This window comes from Notechis scutatus, chromosome Z (genome assembly GCF_049901735.1).
Source record: "Notechis scutatus isolate UNSWTSFEM ecotype Mainland chromosome Z, rNotScu1.2, whole genome shotgun sequence".
Classification (NCBI taxonomy): domain Eukaryota; kingdom Metazoa; phylum Chordata; class Lepidosauria; order Squamata; family Elapidae; genus Notechis; species Notechis scutatus.
Genome location: NC_142025.1, coordinates 125,811,990 through 125,828,355, shown reverse-complemented (window position 1 = coordinate 125,828,355; position 16,366 = coordinate 125,811,990). Strand labels below are relative to the sequence as shown.

Here is a 16,366-nt window from a genome sequence, read left to right as displayed (position 1 = left end):
GAGCTTTTAAGACTAGAGATAAACTGTAATAAGACTTCAAAAATTACATTTTGGAACTTTGCAATTGATTCTACCCCAAGAAGAGAGAGTACAGAAAGAAGAAAGTGCTAAACGAAACAGTTTGTGTTGATTAGGGTTGCTTGGTGACTTTGGGACTTTTGGAATTTATTTTTTGAAGGACTAATAACTTTTGGGTTGTTTAAAAAAAAACTTCACAATGGTATTATCTGTGGAGGATTTGAAAATGGAATTTCAAAAGTTAAGAGAGGAGGAACAAGAAGGGAAGGGGTCTTCTGGATCTGTTTTCCACTTTTTGGAAATGGTGATTTCTACTTACCAGGAATTAGAACAACAAGAAAGCTGGGATGAAGAAGAGGAGGCCATCTTTAATGAACAAATGACTTTAGTTGAGGAAGGGGGGGGAAAGAAGGGAAGGAGAATGGAGAATTTGGGACTTAAAAGGGCAACCAGGAAAGGGGAAAATAAGGTGAAAAATCGATACAATGTCAGAAAGCAACAGAAAAGAGGAATACAACAGAGAGGGGAGATTAAGAGGGTGGAGATTAAGAGATGGGGGGGTTAAAAGGCTAGATTGGACAAGAAAGGAAAGGAAAAAGGGAAGAGAAGTCACAAAGGCTTGAAACAAGACGTAAAAAAACAGATCTTTTTCAGAGACAAAAGGTAAAATATAAATTAAAAAGAGATTCTGCAAGAGCACACAAGATTGTATTGTAGTATTGTATTTGAAATAGAGTTAGAAAATTGGAACATTATATGATTTAATAAAATATTAAAGGGAATATGTAAAATGTTTAAGATTTAATGATAGAGTTTAATTTGCTTTGGATTATTGTTTCAACTATACTATAAAAGTATTATTATTTTTATTTTAAAATGTATGTAGAATGTACTAAGCAGAATCAGAATGGAAATTATATATTATTTTAAGTGTTAAATCCAGGGGAAAGATAGAACAGTTTGTGTTTATAGAAGAGAGTGGAGACCAAGAGGGTGGAGATTAAGAGATGGAGGGGTAAAAAGACTAGGATCACAAAAGAGATTCTACAAAAGTACATAAGATTGTATTTTTGTATTTTTAATTGAAATAATATCAGAAAATTAGATCTTTATATGATGTAAAAAAAAACTAAAATGCATAAATGATAAAGTTTAATATACTGTGGATTATTGTTTTAACTATATTATATGTTATGTCTCACCTATATTCACAAGTGAGAATACAGAGTTCCACAGTTCAAAACATTCAAACAAAACAGAAGCAGACTAATAAAGGGTTAATAGTATTATATTCCAGTCCTTGGCAGACTTCCCGGAATCTGTCTGGTAATTCAGAATGTCCATAAATTACAAAGGCTGCTCCACACGTATCCTTTCGACACATCAAACACTTTGCTTCCAAGCAAAGTTTGAGAATCATCACGCCTCCTAAAATCACCTGGATGGGTGTGTCAGTCTCTCTAATCAATGTCTGGCTTGACGCCTCCCCTCAGCTTGACATTTCAGTCTCCTCCTAGTTCTGGCATCAAGCCACGATCTGTCAGCTTCCCCACTCGAAGCCTCTGACTCATTTTGTGGATCAGTTGCTGGCATGAATGAGGTCGAAGGTTCTGGGGAGGACTGTCTCTGTGACAAACTCTCATCCCCCTGGCTCACATCTGTGTCCTCTAATAATTCAGACTCCACATTCACAGCAGGCTCCAGCCTTCCATCTTCAGAGTCATCAGAGTCAAAACTCCCAGCAGGATCGATCCTTCCAGTCACAACAATTATAAATTTATTATTATTATTATTATTTATCTTAAAAGGTAGTAGGTAGTTTTAGAATGTGCTAAGCAGAATCAGAATGAGAATTATATATTATTTTAAGTGTTAAATTTAGGGGAAAAATAAAAAAGCATCATACTTTAATCAGTGATTACAGGAGAAATATTGTGTTAATAAGAAAAGAAAAATAGATGATTACAGAACGGACAAAAGATATCAGTACAATGACTTAAATTGAGATGAAATAAATAAAATAGAATTAAGAGAGTGAAAAGAGGGATGAAGCTATATAGAAAATATAGAATGGTAAATAAGATATGAAATGGTATATAAAGTGAGCATGAATTTGATTTATGTCTATACCAAAAGATGTAACCCGGGACTAGGCAGCTTTCCAAAAAGAAGTTTTATGTTTTTTTATGTTTTTGTGTTTTGTTTGTGTATATTTGTTTATTGAAAATTAATAAAATTCTTTAAAAAATAAATAAGAATATTTCATTCATTCAGATCTAGGATGTCTTATTTTTGTATTCCCTTTATTTTTTTGAGCAGTGTATCTTAATAGTGTAGCTGGAAAAAAACAGTCCCCAAAGTAAGCAAATGATGCAATTTATTCTTCCATTAAAAATAAATAAATCCCACTGCCTTTCTACTGAATAGACTAGGTTGACCCAAGCAAACCTTCTCTGGATGTGGACAGTGACCTGAAAATTCCCAGTCAGTGGATCTAGGCTGGTCCTTATGGTCTTTATAATAAGTCTACCATTTCTGCTGCTCTTGCAGACTTCACATACAGCAGGGAGGAAGGGGGATGGAAGGAAGGTCATTGGCCATTGGTTGAAGCCTAAGAATTGTCCATCTTTTTACTATCCTTCAGTGATTTTCAGATCACCTGTTTTCATAACTTTGTTTACAGCCCCCTACAAAACCATCTATGAAGCCACCACATTTAGACACCAATAGCTGGAGGGAGGAAGAAGAGAATAAATATGGAAAGAGGCCCTGAGCATCTTCAAAAAGCTACCTGCTATTTCAACATGCTGCTTTACAGAATAGAACGATTTTATCAGCACTGTTTATCCTTAAGTTCTCTCTGAAAAAAAAATACAGGAAAAGAAAAGAAACCATTCACCAAATCACTCTGAAAAGACAAGAGTGCCTGGAAGTTTTTAGTTGCTAACATCATTATTTACAACTGTTTGTTTAATGATGGTTCAAAGTTACAGCGGCACTGAAAAAAAGTAACTTGTGACCATTTTTCACACTTACGACCCTTGTAGGATCCCCAGGGTCATGTGATTTATATTCAGATGCTTGACAACTCACTCATATTTATGACTGTTGCAGGGTCCTGGAGTCATTTGATCACCTTTTGCGACCTTCTGACAAGCAAAGTCAATAGGGAAACCAGATCCACTTAACAACCATGCTAGGAATTTAACAACTGTAGTGATTCACTTAATAAATGTGGTGAAGAAAAAAATCATAAAATGGGGCAAAACTCACTTAAATTTCTCATTTAAAAACATAAACTTTTGGCTCAATTTTGGTCATAAGTTGAGGAGCACCTGTAATTTTAATTCCTGCAGGGTTGGAGTGGAGCTACCTGCTGATTAGAGATTTGGGGGAGCAGAGGTCCCAACTCACAGTAGGCAGAGAAGTAATCTTCTTTTGTTTTCTTTACTGGTTCTCATTTAATTTTATGATAGAGAACAGACTTTCAACATTTCTTTAAAAGAAGAGGAGAATTCTAGTGAACTTATTAGGAACGTGTTATTCTTGAAATCTCACATGGCCAAGGGGGATGTGTAAACTTCCTGCCTTTTTACTGCAGCATAATTTCTCTTACTGCTTTGCTTGCCCTCCACCCTCTTCCATTTAATCCCAAGGAAAGATAACCATGAAAGAAGAAAAGGTAAACCCCCAGGGAAGTTGGATCCAAGGGGCTGGTCCCTTCCCATCCTTTCTTTGGGGCAAGATGTTCCAGAGGGCAGGAGCAACAGCAGAGAAGGCCCTGGATTCCATGAGATGGAATAATTAGGATGATGGCACCTGCATCGTGCCTCTTCTGGCAGCACGAGTGGAATGGGCCAATCTAACTTTTAAGCAATAATACAAAAACTAATTTATAGTCTTTATATAAGTTAAAACACACACACACAAACAATTATATCAATATATATATATATATATATATATATATATATATATATATATATATATATATATATATATATATATATATATATATATATATATATATATATATATATATATTCTTAAGTTTTCGTGGGTACTTACATGTATGGCATTCAGCTTTGTTCGGGTATTTTCCCACGTCATAGTAGTGGTGCTTTTAAAGTTGTAGCAACGTTTCAGCAGAATCTCATCTGCCATCATCAGGCTTTTGTATAGTGTTCGTCGTTTGAATTATATATATATATATATATATATATATATATATATATATATATATATATATATATATATATATATATATATATATATATATATATATATATATATATTGTTTTCTGAGGTTCTCAGGTATTTGTATGTGGATCTTTGGTTATTCGGGTTTCTCCCGCGTAAGATTGGAAGTATCTAGGCAACGTTTCGATGAAGTCTCATTCATCATCTTCAGGCTTCTGTCTTCAGCTCTGTGCTTTTCAGAGTGACTCACTCTGAACTCACTCTGACTCACTCTGACTCACTCTGAAAAGCACAGAGCTGAAGACAGAAGCCTGAAGATTCACATAACAACTGCATGATTCGCTTAACAATTGTGGCAAAAAAAGTTGTAAAATGGGGCAAAATTCATTTAAAAACTGCCTTGCTTAGCAATGGAAATTTTGGGCTCAATTGTGGTTATAAGTCAAGGACTACCTGTAAACCTAAAAGGAAAAATATATTTTCTCCAGCTTTTTGAGTATCTTTTTTTAAAATATAGGCAGTCCTTGATTTTCAAGTGATTGTAAATGTTACAACAGCACTGAAAAAATGACCTTTTCACACTTATGACCACTTTCTCATTCTTTCCTCTTCAAAATATCAAAATAGCTCAGATAAGCTATTGAAAAGCTCTATTAGTTTATTTCCTAGACTTTTATTTATTTTTTATTTATTTAATTTATCAATTGCTTACAAGATAATAAGTATATACATAGTTATGAATACATGAAATGGGCACATATAAGAAAAATAAAAGAAACAATAGGACAGGGACGGTAGGCACGTTGGTGCACTTATGCGTGCCCCCTACAGACCTCTTAGGAAAGGGGTGAGGTCAATAGTAGACAGTCTAAGGTTAAAGTTTTTTGGGTTGGGGGAATAAACTACAGAGTCAGGTAGAGTATTCCAGACATTGACCACTCTGTTGCTGACGTCGTATTTCCTGCACTCAAGTTTGGTGCGGTTAACCTTGAGTTTGTATCTATTGTGTGCTCTTGTGTTGTTATGGTTGAAGCTGAAGTATTCATTGACAAGTAGGACATTGCAATGTATGATTTTATATACCATACTTAGATCAGACCAAAGACGGCATAATTCAAGGTTTTCTAGGTCTAGAATTTCAAAGGTATTCTACAACGAGTAGAGGAGTGGAGAACACTTCTTGTGAAATATTTCTGGACTTTCTCAACTGTGTTAATATCAGATACACAATGTGGGTTCCAGACTGATGAGCTGTACTCGAGTATTGGTCTAGCAAATGTTTTGTATGCTCTAGTTAATAGTGTGATATTACCAGAGAAAAAGCTACGTAAGATTAGCCTAACAACTATTAATGCCTTTTTGGCTATGTAGTTACAGTGGGTTCTAGCACTTAGATCATTAGAGACGAGTATTCCAAGGTCCTTTACAGAGCTTGGATCATCAACAAGAACTTGACTATTCAGCTTGTATTTTATTTTCTGATTTTTTTTGCCAATATGTAAGACAGAGCATCTATTTGTTGAGATTTGAAGTTGCCATTTGTTTGACCATTCTGATACATAGTCAAGATTTTTTTGAAGGGTAGCAGTATTGTCTGTGGTATTGAACAGCTTTACATCATCAGTGAAAAGAACGCAGTTGCTCTTAATATGATCACAGAGGTCATTTATGTAGAGTATGAAGAGAATTGGTCCTAGAACACTGCCTTGGGGGACACCACTATTGACAGGTACAGAATTTGATAGGACACTCCCAATTTTGACCATTTGTTGTCTGTTTGACAGGAATGCTTCTATCCAATTATGCAGTTGTCCAGAGATACCATAAGATTTTAGTTTTAGGAGTAGTTTGTCGTGTACCACTGAATCAAAGACTTTACAGCAGTCTATGTAGATTGCGTCTATTGCTTTGCCCTGATTGAGTTGTGTAGTCCATGTTTTTGCAGTGTAAGAGTTGCAGATTACAGGATAGATTTTTCCTGAAACCAAATTGTTTATTGGAGAGTAGGTTGTTTGTCTCTAAGTGGAGGATAATGGATTGGTTAATAATTGATTCCATGACTTTACAAGTGACGCAGCATAAGGAGATTGGTCTGTAATTTTCAACTAGGCCTTTTTGAAGATGGGGATGACCGTGGCTTGTGACCATAGGTTAGGCAAGGAGCTGGTCCTGAAAGATTTTTCAAAGATTATGCTTAGAGGTTCGGCTATGGCAGTGGATAGCTTTTTTAAGAAGTAGGCACTTATTCCGTCCAGTCCAATAGATAGGGATGGTTTTAGACTGCGCAGTGCTTTTTCAACATTGTCTTCTGTAAAGTCGATATGTATTAGATCATTGTAGTTGTCTGTGGTTCAACTAGGAAATAATGGGCATGATCCATTGCTGTTTACAAATACTGAGCCAAAGAATGTGTTAAAGAGGTTGGCTTTAATGGTGTCATCGTTGCAGTCTTTACCATCAGGTCCTTTCAGGGGTGGGATGATCTTTGAGTCTTTTAGTATGTTGTTTACAAAATTGTAAAAAGCGCAGGTGGAATTGGTGCATAGAAGGTTTTCCTCTTGTTTAATGTGATAATTGGTGCATTCAGTCTTTATCTGGTGGCATAAATTTTTGTATCGGTTTTTGAAATTGGCAACGTGACCAGATTTGTTTTTCCACCAGAGTGATCTCTTTTTGTATTGAAGTTTCCTTATTGTTATGGGTAATCTGTTTTTTTGGGGGGGGGGAGTTGTTGTTGGTACATATAGTTTGATGACTCTTTTGACTTCAAGTAAAAATATGTTGTAATGGTCTTCAACAGTATTGCATCCAGTGAATAGAGATTGCCAATCAAGGGATGAGAGATCGTTGTCTATAAGATCATAGTTGCCTTTTTTGAAGTTACAATTGGGAATTACATCATTGTGGTGATTTTTGTGTGGACGTATGTTGAGACAAAAATCAATCATATTGTGGTCGCTACTGGAAAAGGGTTCTTTAGTTTGTATTCCGTAAATTAAATTCAAACTATTGCAGAAGATGAGATCGAGGCAGTTGTTTAGTCTAGTGTTGTTGGTTACTAGTTGTTCCAGTCCCAGATTTGTAATAGCATTGTAGAAGGTTGTGTGTATGATTTCAGTTGTACAATTATTTAGGGTCCAGTCGATATGAGGTAGATTGAAATCTCCAAGAAAGATAAAAGGGTATGGGCAGGATGTAGCCCATGTTAGTAATGTATTTAGCTTGTTTACATGTTCGATGTCATAATCAGGTGCTCTGTAACATAGTAAGAATCGAATTGTGATATTTAAGGATAGTTCACAGATGATGGTTTCAGGAAGGGCAAGCTCCTGGGTAACTTGGATATTTTTTAGATGTAAGGACTTTTTATAGAAGATAGCAACACCACCTCCTCTACGAATTTCATGATCTGATCAGTAAACATGATAGTCTATTACTGTGGTAATGGAGTCAGGGAGAGATGCATTGAGCCATGTTTCACAGACAAATATGATGTCAAATTTAGCCATATTTAGTAAGAGAAAAAATTCAGTTATTTTATTCACAAGGCTTCTTGCATTTAAGGCCAGCAATAGTTGGAATTGAGGTAGTTAGGGGCGTGCGTGCCTAGTCTTGGGTGATGGTGGATTGGTTGAGGTAGGGTTGTGGTTGAAGGTTAAAGCTGAGTTGCGGGTTGTGTGACTTACTTTTGATTATATCCTAGACCCATTATATCAATGATTATATCCTAGACCCATTTTATTCAGAAAGTAAAAATGGTAAACATACCCTCTCCTTTTATTTCTCCTCACAACAATCCTGTACGGCAGGCTGGGCAGAAAGGATCTTTTGCAGCCTGGGGCACCTTCTATTAGCCACCCATGTTTCTCACATTTGAGGATATATACTCACTGTTCAAAATCTCTCCAAAAAGTTTGGAATGGGAAAGAAGAGATGGGAAGAATGCTAAAAAAAAATTACTAATATCTATAAGCCTCCTTAAAGTCATTCAGTCACTATTCAGCTAATATGTTCTTTTTCTGATAAGGCTTTGTAAAGATATCTTCTTTTCTCTACATATATTTTTTTCCTCCCTCAAGGTCAAACCACCACTGGGTTGAAAGTGTTGACAGGGATTTGATCAGAATCAGGATGTTAAATGAAAACCAATTCAAAACTGGAATTGGCTGTCTGCAAAATGAAAACAAAATGATTTAATAAATGTTTACTAACTAAATAACAGAGATGTCTCCTATTGAAGCTCTTGACAGCCTGAGGCAAGAACGATCAACCAGTGGAACAGTTGTGGATGCTCCAATGCTGGAGATTGTTAGGAAGAGATTGGACAGGCATTTGTCCAGAATGGTATAGGGTCTCCTGCTTGAACAAGGGGTTGGACTAGAAGACCTCCAAAGTCTCTTCCAACTCTGTTATTGTGTGATTTGATCTCTATAACAGGCCACATTGTTAAATTTTGGGGGTGATCAAGAAAAAAATTCATACAGGTCTTCTGTACAACTTTAACAAAAGTAGTTTACGAGAAACAGGCTTGGCAAGTTGGCAGCTGCTCCATTCTAATGAGGACATAGTAACAAAAGAGTTTTACCTGCTATTTGTCTGGCCCACAGACAACTTTTACATTTCAGGGTCTCAGTATTACATTATCATATCCAGCTATAAACATCCACACAATCACGAGGTGGTAACAGAGGGAAAGGACTATTGTCTCACTACTGCCATATGGTGGCGGTTCATATTTTTGCAGTCCAAATCTGGTAGCCCTATAATTTTGTCCAGATGTTTTGCACCACCTCAAGTTTTAAATCATTAATGCAAACTGCACACAGTCACTAAATGAGGCAGTTACTAAACAAGGAAAACCTTTATTCCTCTTTCTTCAGATGATATCTTAATATCATTAGATATCGACTAGTAATTCCTTCTAGTAATTCAGAGTGTAATTATGTAAGATAACAAGTGATACCTTCACCTTTTAAAAATTCCTTTCAATCCAATGCAGCAGGGATGGGATCCTATCAGTATAATAACCAGTTTGGTGAGCACATGCTTTGCTTTGTTTTTTTGGCCTCCTGGGCCTCAAGGAAGCCTCCTGCGGGGTGTTTTTGCTCACTGGAAGCAACCCTGAGGCCCAGGAAGGGAACAAAATGGAGCTGGTGGAGGGGCAGCACTCCACACACTCTGTTTTTTTGGCCTCCTGTGCCTCAGGGAAGCCTCCTGGTGGGGGCTGATTTTGTTCCCAGGAAGCTTCCCTGAGACCCAGGAAGGGAAAATATGGAGCCTGCGGTGTGTGTGTGCAGCAGCAACACCCCCCCTCCATGCTTCATTTTTTGGCCTCCTGCACCTCGGGGAAGCCTCCTGGGAGAGCATTTTTGAACTCATAAGGCTTCCCTGAGGCCCAGGAAAGGAAAAAACGGAGACTGGGAAGCCTCCTGGTGGGGGCTGTTTTTGCTCCCAGGAAGCTTCCCTGAGGCCCAGGAAGGGAAAATATGGAGCCTGGGGTGTGTATGTGCAGCAACACCCCCCCATGTTCCATTTTTGGCCTCCTGGACCTCAGGGAAGCCTCTTGGGGTGACTTTTCTTGAGATCATAGCAGATTTTCGGAACTGTGTTTTGCATGCTAGTTAAAAAAGGAAGAGGTAGATTAATAGCCAGATATGTTTTCCCTTCTCATCTCACAACCTCCTAATTCAGAGAAATACTTAGCAGCTCTGCCCCTTGCTTTACTGAAACTGTCATATTGAAAATAAGAAAGCCTATAGGAGCATATTTATGGAAGTTCTCAATCAACTAGGGGATGGTTGTCCCACAAGTGCTTTTTTTTCTTCTTCAAAAAGCAACTCGAGTTTCTTATTTTTTTCTTTGAAAACTGTGCACTTGGAGAGCAAAATGTTTTGAAAGAAAAAAAACCAAGAAAATCCAGTTGCCATTTGTAAAAAGCACCTTTGTGGCTGTAAGAACCTATGTGAGTTTTCCCTTTGGTTTCACCCTTGAGCACTGAAGGGAAAGTTCACCACAAGGGCAAGCCCTCTCTCGATGACTCTTTCATGTTTTACAAATAAAAAGCCAATATATATAAAGAATAAAAACAATAGCCTCTATCATCCTGGTTATAATACTCAGTCAGATAAGGCCCTTGATGGGCTCCATTTGAGGGTTCTCCATGCCCAATTGGCAAACCAAGATTTTCAGATCTTGCAAAAGAATGTCAACATGGGGGCCAATCTATTCTCATATTCCAAAGGGAGAGAGCCACCATAGAGGAGGCGCTTCTTCTGGGTCTTACCAGATGTACCCAGGGATGGGATCTGATTGGTATAACTAGCAGTTCTGTTGCTCTGTGTCACGCGCAAATGTATGAGTCGTGCAAGTCACGGAAGTTGCGTGAGTCACACGAATGCAATTTACGACCTGCTGAGCTGCCCGGACAGCTGAGCAGTGCTGCATGCGGGTGCACAGCGGTTGGAAAAGCCTATTTATCCTGCTTTTTCAACCGCAGCTGTGCCGTGCAAAGCAGCTGTGGTTGAAAAAACAGGAAATAAAGGACAGGTAAGAGCCCAGGCAGGCAGATGGGCCAAAACCGTAGCAGATATAGAACCGGTTCTGTGCCTGCTGCTCTTCATTGCTACTGGTTCTGTAGAGCCAGACAGAACTGGTAGAATCCCACCTCTGGATGTACCTTCTTAGCCACCTTCTCAGGTAGATGTGCCTGGGACAAGATGTTCCTTCAAATAACCTGGTCTCAAGCCATGTAGGATTTCTATTATTTGAATAGCTATCTCCAGAGACAATGAGAGCAGAGAAATAATGACATTTTGCTGCCATTACCACTACAGTACAATCCCATATATTGGCTGTAGCCTGTATTCAATCAAATTCACTTTTTGCCTTACTTCAATGGTGCACCATTGTTATTGTAAACTGTCTTGAAAGCCTGCCTGAATTTCTTTGACCCTTTCTGAATTAAACAGAATCAAGATGGGGTTACTCTGAGTTTTTTTATACTCATTTTATACTTTCCCAGGGCCTCCATTCCTTCATCAAGGTTAACTTAACTTTTTTTTTTAAACCAACAAAATTGCATCGGTAAAGTCAGTTTGGAGAGACTGAATCTTGGTCATTGTCACCCATTTAAGTTGAATGAATGAGTGGAGCCAGAATTCATTAACATTTTGGGAAGCCTGGCTCATCATCTTTTATAGCAGATGGTAACTTTCTGAGGCTTTTGAGATTGCCACAAATTTTGAATTTGATCCTCATGTCCAGGGGTGGGATTTGAATTTTTTAACAACCGGTTCTGTGGGGGTGGCTTAGGTGGTAGGTGTGGCTTGGTGGTTATGTGACTGGGTGGACATGGCTTGGTGGTCATATTATTAGCTGGGTGTGGCCAACTCAATATCACTCACATCGAGGCACACATCTCCTCACCTGGCCTCTCATGACTGTGGGGATGCTTCAACAGTCGTAAGTGTGAAAAATGGTCATGTCACTTTTTTCAGTGCCATTGTAATTTTGAATGGTCACTCCACACAAGCAAAGTACTAGCAAAGGAGGGGGAAAAACCTCCAGAGACGTTCCTGAGACAGGAAGTCTAGTCCTGCCAAGAATGTAATAAGGGTTAACGGAGAGGCAGTTTCTGTAAGCCACACCAGAATGTTTCCTTCCTGCCTTCTTTACAGGATTAGGCCAGTAATTTCTACTAACAACCGGTTCTCCGAACTGCTTAGAATGTTAACAACCAGTTCTAGCGAATAGGTGCGAACTGGTAGAATCCCACCCCTGCTCATCTCCTGAAATGTAAAATATGGTATTAAAAAGTAAATGAGTTGGGAAAAGGACACCAATAAATACTTTACTATAAATCCTAAGAGCATTTTATTGTAATTCGATATAAATAAGATAAAATATTATTTAACAAATAGAAAATAATTTTGAACATCCCATTCCCTATGTTTCTGAATGTAGTTTATTGAATCAAAGACAAATAAATCATGCAGAAAAAGTTATGCACAATCCTTTTACTTGCTATTGTTTGTATGTGAAGTTTCTTACATTAAAAGTTCAGGTGGCATAGTAAGAACACATCTGCATGCAAATCCTTCCTATAGCCTGAACTTCAATCTTGATGCAGAGCAAGGTTGACCCCAGATTGTTGGAGGCAATATACAAATAATGTTCACATTGTAAATCACCCAGAGAGTGCTGCAAAGAGCTATGCAGCTATATGCAGTTTAAATTCTTTTGCAATTAACTAGTTAAAGAAGACAATTATTTCTCAATAAAATTCAGAATTCAGAAAATTTTCACCCAAATCATAGGAATTCATGTATCACTCATGCTGCCCTAGAAATCACACTAGTCTTTTTCCGAAAAAGCTGCTCTCTCGTATTCAGCTCTGGCCTTAGCATGATGATGCAGCACTTGGGCAGGAAAATGCAACCTAATTAACCACCACTTGAGGCCAAGATAGAGAAGACTTCCACAGCCACCATGGACTGAAGGTGATGAGCTTGGCTTCATTGAAAGTATCAGGCAACTTCCGGGCAAAGAAGGCCACCGTAAAGCTGATAAGGGCAAGAAGCCACATGTAGCCCAGCACAATATAAAACATGATCTCAGAGCCTTCATTGCATTGCACAAAGATCTCATCCATCTGGGAATGCATGTCCAACTCTGGGAAAGGGGGAAAAATGGCCAACCACACAGCACAGATGCTTGTTTGAATAAGGGAGCACAAAACAATGACTGAGACAGACATCCTTTTCCCCACCCACCACTTCATGCGGTTCCCTGGCTTTGTGGCCATGAAGGCCAGAACCACGGTGAGGGTCTTAGCTAACACGTTAACAAGCCACCTCCATGGAGAAGACAACTCCAAAAACTGCTTGCCGGAGCACACATGTGACTGTCCCTGGACATCTGAGGTAGAGGGAGGAGCAAAGAAAACACAGCAGGAATGAGAAAAACAGGGTGCAGGTGATATCCCAATTGTTGGCTTTGACGATGGGAGTGTTCTGGTGGAAGATGAATGCCCCCATCACCACAATTGTGATTACAGCAAAAGAAACAGCAAAGCCAGTCAGGACTTCTCCCAGGACTTCTTTGTAGGATAAATAGGTGATAATTTTGGGAATACATTGATGGTGTTTCTCATTTGGATATTGTTCTTGCAGACACTTCTCACATTGGTTGGAATCTAAAAAAATTTTTTTTTTAAATGCTACATATTGAATTGAATTAAGTTTGTAACATATATACCTTCCTGAAGCTGTTTTTGGAGAGAATAAACCTCTTTTAAAAATTTTGTTTTAAGAAAATCCTTTTAAAAATTATTGTTTTATTTAGTAGACCATATTTCCAGTTATATATAAAAAAAGGTTTTACTTAAAAAAGAAGAAAGAGAACAAGGCTAGTGAGAGATGCCAATCCATCTATGTGTCATGGCCTCATCGGAGTCTGATTCCGAGGAGGAAGATGAACAGTTTGCAGGGAGCAGAAAAGTGTCTCCATTGGCTATGGAGGATACTGGGGAAGGGCAAAGTCAGTCTGGGCAGAGCAGGGAAGAGGTAGAACAAGGGAGAAGGAATTCAGAGGAAGATCAAGGCCAACCCATCTCTTCATCCTAGGGCACGCAGGGAAGAATGGAGAAGAGAGCAATGTGGGTTGCATGGCTTACAGGGGAGGAAAGGGCTCTGATTCCCTTCACAAGGCACACCTGGGCATGGAGTTTAAAGGAGAGGCAGATGGGAGGGGCGGTTGTCAGGATCAAACAATGAGTTTATCTAGTGTTGGCAGTTGTTATCTGAGTTCCTGGAATCCTCCCATCTGGTTTGATTTACTGCAGTGTTACTTCACTTCTGGAACTTCTTATCTTGCCCTGCTGGATTTATTTTTTCTTTTCCATTAAATTTTATTTAGTTTCAAAATTTAAAAAATAAATAAAGTAAATAAATAAATACATCAATATATACATCAAATAAATACATCATTATATCAACATCAAGACATATTTTACATTTCTTTATCATCTTTCTATATACACATTTCTTTCATTATACAATTTCAGCTTAATATATAAATAAATATAGATAAATATGAATATAGATATAAGTATTAATTATTTGTATGGAATTATCATCTGCCCATATATTTGTTTCAATTTCTATTTCTTTTATATTAGGTTCAATTTCCAAATTTGTCCATAACATATCCAATCTTGATCATGATCTATGTAATAATTTATATGCCCTGCTGGATTTATTACCTTATCTTACCTTGTTGGATTTATAATTTAAAGTTTTCACAGTCCAAACTGGCAAGTAGCATTATTTAGGTGGAAATTGAAAAGTTTTCAAGCTCATGTATTTTTATTCTTTCCAAATGTGTTATAGTATGTACAGTAGTGGAATAGATTAATTTCAATGTATATTGCAGTAGGGCTAGGGTATGTTTTTTAAAAATTTAAAGCAGATAATTTAGATACTTATATGCATTTTGTATGTTATACAGGTGTTCGCTATGCTGAAAAGTGCAGTGGTTTTCAGAAAAGGGAAAGCAGAAGATAGCTTTCAAATAAATTAAAATTTATACTTTAGATAAGAGGGGGAAAAACCATTTAAATTAATAAAGCATTGTTGTATACAGATTTGTTTGTTTAGTAACTGTTCAAAATTACATGGAAACAAATGGAAAGAAATGACTTATGACCAGTCCTCACAATTATGACCATCAAAGCATCCCCATGGTCACATGATCAAATTTGTACATTTTGAAACTGACATGAAGTTATTAGGGTCCCAGATCATATGATTGTCATCTGTGACCTTCCCAACCAGCCTCTGACAGGTAAAGTCAATGGGGGAAGCCAGATTATCTTAAAAAGCAGCTGATTCATTTAACAACCATGGGGAGAAAGTTGTAAAATTGGGTATGACAGATTTTACTACTCCCTTGCTTAGTAATGAAAATTCTGGTTCAAACTATGATTGTTAAGTCAAGGACTATTTGTAACTGGAAATGTTTATCTGATTAGTCATACCAAATGTGCTTTCTCTATGTCAGTGATGGCAAACCTTTTTGTTGTGGTGTGCTAAAAGCATGCATGCGCCGGCATCCACAATGCAATGCTCCCCCCCTGCGCATGTGTGTGCAACACGCCGCTCCTACCCCCTTACCTGCACTGTGCATGCGCGCACCTCCCAGCTCATTTTGGCCCATTTGAGGCCATTTTCGCTCTCCTGGAGGCTCTATGTGGTCAATTTAACTATTCAAGATGCTCAACCATAACCCTGCAATTAAACTCTTTCCCTGTTTCTCATCTTTGCCTGTGTGATGCAGGGTCAGAATCTTGATTTGTGAGGCAATTCCTATTGTAGCACTTTGGGTGGTAGAGAGAAAAAATGTTGCTTTGGCCAAGGTTCATAATTTCTGTTGAGTCATCAAATAATGTCAGGCTGCAGCCAAAAGAGGACAAAATCCAGTCAAGTCCAATTCTTTATTTGCCTGAACCCAATAGACAGAATCTTGCCACACTAAAGCTATAACCTTCATATCTAACAGGTATACCCTGAAGGATTCTAGGATTTGATGCCTCTGAATCTTTTCCTGCCTCCTCATAGAGTTTGGGACTGTGTAGTCTTTTAATTTGGGCTTCACTCTGGAATATACTGCCTCCTCCTTGGGAAAGTGCAGTGTTTTTGCTGGAATTACGCCCCCCTCCCCAACTCCTTCTCTGGATGAATATTCCATCACAGATAATTTAGCAATGATGGGAGAACATTTTACATGAAAGGCATTTGTAACTAAACAAATCTTATCCATCTCTCACAAATTTTATCCATTGAAGCACCTGAATGGGGCTTTCAAACACACCCCAAAAAACAACAATGGTTAAATTTTTCACTATCAGTCAGGAAAGAACTCTAGAAGACTCTGGATTAGATTTTTTCCCCGTCTTATTAAAGTAAACAAAATGATAAAATTGTGCAACAGTCAAAGGGTTTCATTAATTAATCCTTACTCTCTGACAAGACAAAGAGTGGCGACTTTGTACATAATGAAACCTCTTTAGGTACAAAAGAGGAAATTCCCTGCAAGTTAAAGTATTCAGTTCAAACACAATGTATTATGCTTTGTATCTCCTTGAACACCC

The 16,366-nt window shown here is 37.9% G+C and overlaps 1 pseudogene; it reads right to left on the bottom strand.

Moving 5' to 3' along the window:
* Positions 1-12,548: 12,548 nt before the first annotated feature.
* LOC148129239 (vomeronasal type-2 receptor 26-like) lies at positions 12,549-15,402 on the bottom strand (annotated as a pseudogene).
* Between the last annotated feature and the right edge of the window lie 964 nt (positions 15,403-16,366).